The following is a 6,600-nucleotide window of genomic DNA, read 5'->3' as shown; positions in this document are numbered from 1 at the left end:
AATTTTTATATTATATTATAAATATAATAAAAAAAAAAATAAAAACTAAATATTATAATATAATAATTTTTAAAAATTTAAATATAAAAATAGGTATTAAAATTTTTAAAAAAGAAAATATTTTTTAAAAATATAATATATATAATATATAATATATATTTATTTTTAAAATATTATTTTTATATTATATATATGTGTGTTTATAAAAATTTTAATATATATATATTTTATATAATATATATATAATATATATATATATATATAATATATGGGCCGGGGTGGCTAGACGTCAGACTAAAGACCACGACGGAAATTTGGTCGGTTTTGAGTAAACCGGCGCGTTTTCCCTTGGGTGGGAACCCAAGCGCGGCTCTGCCTCCCGCCCCCCCCGTCCATTCGCGGCTCCGGACGCTGCTTTTTCCCACAGTGCCTGTATCTCCTTCCCGGTAGTACAGGCCAGCTGCTCAGGTTGATCCTTCCTGCCCCTGATGTAGTGTAAAAAGGCCCTGCTTCAAGGCCAGCAGTTCACCTTCCCTTTGTAGTCCCCATGTGCCTTTTTCCCAGATGTTAATCTGGAAGGTTGCCAAGTCAGGGTTCCCCCTTGAAAAAAAAGATGAAGGAATCAGAGCAGTCGGGGTCAACAAAAAAACATAGAAGAAAAAATACAAAGGGTTTTACTGTAAAGGGCCTAAATTTCACTAACTAACCAAAAATGTACAATCAGAAACGGGGGGAGAGAGAGGTCCAGCGGGGCAGAGACCGTACAGGTGGAAGGGAGCACACAAGTAAAAACAGGGACAACTGCTGAAATTTTTTTTTGGTGCTCCTTTTTTTGCCCCATGATCTAAAGGCCCGATACCCTCGTTCCCCCCCGAAAGGAATAGAGCCAATTGGAAAGGACCCCAATCCCGTTAAGGTGAGGTAAACATCGGCGAAGGTCCAGAGTAATTTCGCAGTTGTGACATACATCCGGCGCGTCCTGGGCAGGCGACGACTCCTCCGGCGTGTCCTGGGCAGGCGGCTCCTCCGGCGCGTCCTGGGCAGGCGGCTCTTCCGGCGCGTCCTGGGCAGGCGGCTCCTCCGGCGCGTCCTGGGCAGGCGGCTCCTCCGGCGCGTCCTGGGCAGGCGGCTCCTCCGGCGCGTCCTGGGCAGGCGGCTCCTCCGGCGCGTCCTGGGCAGGCGGCTCTTCCGACGATGCTCACCATATCCTTGGGCGGGCATCCCACGCCAACTGGTCGTTCGGGTACACATCCCGCGGCCAGTCGCTCCTCTGGCCAGCGTTCTACTCCCAGGACTTGAGTTTCCCGGACGATGTGCTCCCTCACGTAAGGAGGGCCAGAGCAAGGCCAAAAGCGGGGACCCATGTTCCTCCATAGCGCTTGCTCTGCCACCTGAAGCCTGTCCTCTTTGCGGTTCCTGCGACGCTGCTCTTCCCACAGCTGCCTCTGTATCTCCCGTTTCCAGTAGTCCTGCCCAGGACGCGCCGGATGAGTCGTCGCCTGCCCAGGACGTGCTGGATGAGTTGTCGCCTGCCCAAGATGCGCCGGATGAGTCGTCTCCTGCCCAGGACACACCAGATGAGTCGTCGCCTGCCCAGGACGCGCTGGAGGAGCAACTGGTGGGTGCTGGATATGCACCCGAACGACCAGTTGGCGTGGGATGCCCACCCGAGGAATTGGTGGGTATCGTACTGCCTGAGGAGGTGCATGCCGAAGATACCCTGAAGGAGCTGCCTGCCCAGGAAGAACCGGAGGAACTACCTGCCAAGGATACCCTGGAGGAGCTGCCTGCCCAGGAAGGATCGAAGGATCTACCTGCCGAGGACGTGCAGGAGAAGCAACTGCTGGGTGCTGGACATGCACCCGAACGACCAGTTGGCGTGGGATGCCCGCCCAAGGGTCTGGTGGACAACGGACTGCCGGAGGAGCTGCCTGCTGAGGACATGCCGGAGGAGCCGCCTGCCGAGGACATGCTGGAGGAGCTGCCTGCTGAGGACATGCTGGAGGAGCTGCCTGCCGAGGACATGCCGGAGGAGCTGCCTGCCGAGGACATGCCGGAGGACCTGCCTGCCGAGGAGACACCGGAGAAGCTACCGGGAGGAGAGGGACTGGTGGAGGAGCAACGGTGCACCAAGTCCGACAGAAGGCAGGACCGTGATTGCCGGGAGAGTACGGGTGACGGAAGGGCTGGTCCTGGGGCCACATCACCACTGGATTTAGGCCTCGGTGTAGGCATCTCGCAGTGTGGCTCTCTCAAAATAATCTCCATTTCTTGGAAGATTATTTGATAAAAGAAGGGAGATATTTCACAACTGCGAGATTACTCTGGACCTTCGCGATGTTTACCTCACTCTGTGAGAGGGCTTAGGTCCTTTCGATTGGCTCGTAGCTCGTGGGGGACGAGGGTATCGTCCCTTTTCATGGGCGGCAAATAAAAGGACCCACCAGCAAAAATTCAGCAGTTGTCCATGACTTTGTTTATTGCCCCTTCCCCCAGTGACCTCCCCTGCTACTGGATCCTCTTCTCCCCCCGCTTCGTTTGCACATATTTTTTTTAGGGTTTTAGTATTGTAGTGTAATTGGTCTAAGCAGAAAACTTTTCGTTGTTTCCTCGGTTTTTTCCTTTGCCCTTGACGCTCAGTTCAAAATTTTTAATATATATTATAAATTATATAAGAAATTTAATATATATAAAATTATTAATAATTAAAACCATACATTTATAATTATAAATAATATATTATATATATATATCATATATTATTAAATAATATATATATGTGTGTGTGTGTGTGTGGTGTGTGGTGTGCATGTTCAAATAATAATAATATATAAAAAATTTAATATATAAGTAAATATTTATATATATTATATATTTTATATAAAATAATATATATATATATCATATATTATTTTATAAATACACTTTTCTAACTTTTTAATACAACAATAAGGTTATCTTGTATGTTTTGTATAGATATAATATGTTTTTATAATGTGTGTGTGGTAAAAAAAAAAAAAAAATATATTATTTATTATTTTTTCCACACACACAAAATTTATTACATATACATAGAAAATTATATATATTTTTTTAAGTCCTGTCTACAAGGGACTTGGCGACAGGATTTCCATGATTTTTTTGGAAATTTTAGAGCGGTGGTTTCCCGTTCCCCCTTCTTTTTTCCCCGGTTTTGGGACAGCATGATTGGGCGGTTTGCCCCCCCAGTGGCTGGCCAATCGAGGTAAATTTCCTTCCCAAGGGCAAAAACGCCCCGGCCCCGGGGACTCGTCTGAAGTTTGAGGCGATGCGTAACCATCGGCCACCATAAAAAATAATAATATTTTAAAATTTTAATTAAATAAATATATATATAATATATAGATAATATTAACAAACAATAAAAATATAGAAAAAATATATCTATAAAATATATAAATATATGTAAATATTATATATATATTTTAAAATATATATATAAAATTATAATTTTTAAATATATATATATATGATATATTAATTTATATATATATATATATATATATATATATTTAATTGGAAAAATCTATAAATATTATAAAAAAACATAAATATTATTATTATATATTTAAATATACAATATGTATTATATATAATTTTAAATATATATATATATATATATTTATATATATATAAAAATTACATAATAAAATCATCATCATCATAACGGTAGTCATGTTGAGCAGGGGACTCTTACCACCTTTCGCCCACCAACTCGTCTTGGTTTTTCTTCCATTTGTACCATGACAACCGAAAAATTATCTTTGATGTGTCGCTAGTCTTTTCTTCGGTTTGCCTCCCTCGTTCCTATACCACCCCTTCGCAAGTTTTCTCAATATTTTTATTTATCAAAAAGCCCAAATAAATTTTTAATTTCTTTTTTTCAAGATGTCCAACACCCAGTTTTTCAATTTTTTCTCAGACTTATCAATGTTTTTTCTCGCCAGTTAATAAGTACTGCGAACAACTTTCCCCCCAAAACTATTGATTTTTTTTTGTCATTTCTCAGCCCCCAATCAGAACCATATGATAAAAACTGGGAAAAAAAATGAGTCAAAAACCTCAGCTTTTCCGAAAGTTATGTTTTGGTCTTTCCGATGTTATTGAGAGCAACTGGGCGTTTTTGGCAATAGCAGTTTTCTTTTTTCCGGTGAATCACTAGTATTAGTTAAAAAAGCTCAAATAAAGAACTCTTTCACATTTTCCAAACCATTCCATTTATTGTAAAAAGTTCACATTTTTTCATTGCCCGTTTTTTGAATCTTTTGATTTAGTTTTTTTGGCATTAAGAAAAAAAAGCCACCTTTTCGCTTTTCTTTTCTAACCTTTATCTAGAGTTTTTCAGTGATACGTGGCAATTTAAAAATAATCATGGCTACCTTAGATTTGATATTTTGATCTTCCAAATTTTTCAGTTCTTCAAAATTTTCCGAGCCCTCTCATAATGTTTTAGAATATTGTTAAAGAGGGGCGGGAAGAAGCAACCTTGTCGCCTCCTTGTTGACTTCGAACGATTCTGTTTAAAAACCCAAAATGGTTCACAGCGCTTTTTGTTGGTCAACAGGCTTTTATTAGTTGGATGAGTGTTTTTGGAAACTTCATATCGTTCATGTTATTCAAGGATATCATGAAACAGTATCAAAAGCTTTTTAAATAAAAAAGGTATAGGGCTTTTGATGTTCCGTTTTTTTTAGATCAATTTCAGACTTGAATTGGTTTCGGGATCTTCCAAAAGGGGAAAAAATGTTTCGTCTGCAATTTTTTCTCTTAACTTCAACTTATTCTTTTAGCAATTTTTAACAAAAATTTTCTGCTGTGACTTTTAATGCAATTGCCGTATTTTTGATTGGAGTGGCACCTTTTTTTGGTTGGGGGGCAAAAAATGATTTTTCCCAGTTTTAGCATCTCCTTTTATTCCAATTTTGTACAAAATTTTTAGAAAAAAAATATTCAACACCCGCCAGCATTCCTGATTAGTTCTGCTTTATTTTATTATTCGGGCTTTGTTATTTTTTAATTCCTTTATGGCTTTTAAACTTGTCAGCAGTGGCGGTGGTTCATCTTCGGTGTATGAGCTAAAAAAGTTGTGTTAGATCATATTCTTTTTTTTAGGTTGGAACAATATTGATTCCATCTATTTTTATTCTTTTTCCCTCACATAAAACAAGTCCATCTTCAGTTTGATAGGCCATTTTAGGTTTAAATTTTGTGGATGTTTGTACCTTGGTAGAGTTTTTAGTTGTCTTTTTGATAGAACAGTTTTTAATTCTGGAATGTTCATTTAAAAATTTTCCTTAAACCCTCGCAATAATCTTTTAATTTTGATTTGTTTTTTTTAAATATAAATAAATAAATAAATATATTATATATATATAAAATATTATAATTATATATATATATATATGGGCCGCGGTGGGAATGGTTTGAGCGTGGACCAAGAGTCATGACGGCAATCGAGTTCGAGGGTTGAGCACCCGGGCCCGGGGCGCGTTCCCGGGGGGAAAGGGAAATTCACCCCATGCCTGCCCAGCCATTGGGTGGCCCAAACCAGCTAATCAGGGGGTAAATAGGTGGTGATCGATAAAAACACCGGGCGGAAGGCAATGGCAAAACACCCCCTAAAAATTTCTAAGAAAAAAATCAGGAAGCCCCGAGTCAAGGGGGCGGTGGGCGAATGGTTAGAGCGTCGGACTCAACACTGTCACGCGGCAATTGAACGAGGGTTCGAGTCACCCCACCCGGGCGTTGTTCCCTTGGGCAAGGAATCACCCGAGTGCCTACCTAGCCATGGGTGGCCCAAACCAGCCGAAACAAGTGCTGGTCCAAGCCGGAAAAATAGAGGAATGTTACAAAAGGAACACCGGCCTCTCCGTGGAAAAGGAATGGGGGCCCTACCACGTACCACTCCAAGAGCACACAAAGAAAACTGCAATTAAAATCAGCGTGACCACGGGGGCAAGACAGGAAAACCACGTTAAAGAAGAATATATATATATTATTATTATTATAAATATATATATATATATTAATATTTAAAATTAAAAATATTATAATATTAATATATAATATATGGTGTGTGTGTGTTGTGTTGTATATATATATTATATATTAAAATATATATAAATTTATATATTTATATATTATATATTAATATATATTACACACACACAACACCACACATCTATTATATAATATATTATATATAATAATATATATATATATATATATATATAATATATATATAATTTTATATATAAAATTTTATATTTTTCTTCTTTTTTCGGGGTTAGTCTGTGCCGCCGTGGTCACGCGATACTTTAATTTTCAGTTTTCATGTTTTGATGTCTTGGGTGAGTACGTGGAGGGTCCCCAGTTCCTTTCCACGGAGAGTGCCGGGGTTACCTTTTAGGTAATCATCCCCCATTATCCGGGGGACAGCACTTGACTTTGGCTGGGTTGGCCACCCAGTGGCTGGTAGGCACTCGAGGTGAAAGTTCTTTCCCAAGGGGCAACGCGCCGGTCGGTGGATCGAACCCTCGAAATTCAGATTGCCGTCGTGGG

The sequence above is a fragment of the Penaeus monodon genome, chromosome 36 (genome assembly GCF_015228065.2).
Source record: "Penaeus monodon isolate SGIC_2016 chromosome 36, NSTDA_Pmon_1, whole genome shotgun sequence".
NCBI classification, from domain to species: domain Eukaryota; kingdom Metazoa; phylum Arthropoda; class Malacostraca; order Decapoda; family Penaeidae; genus Penaeus; species Penaeus monodon.
Note: the sequence above shows the minus strand (reverse complement) of the source record.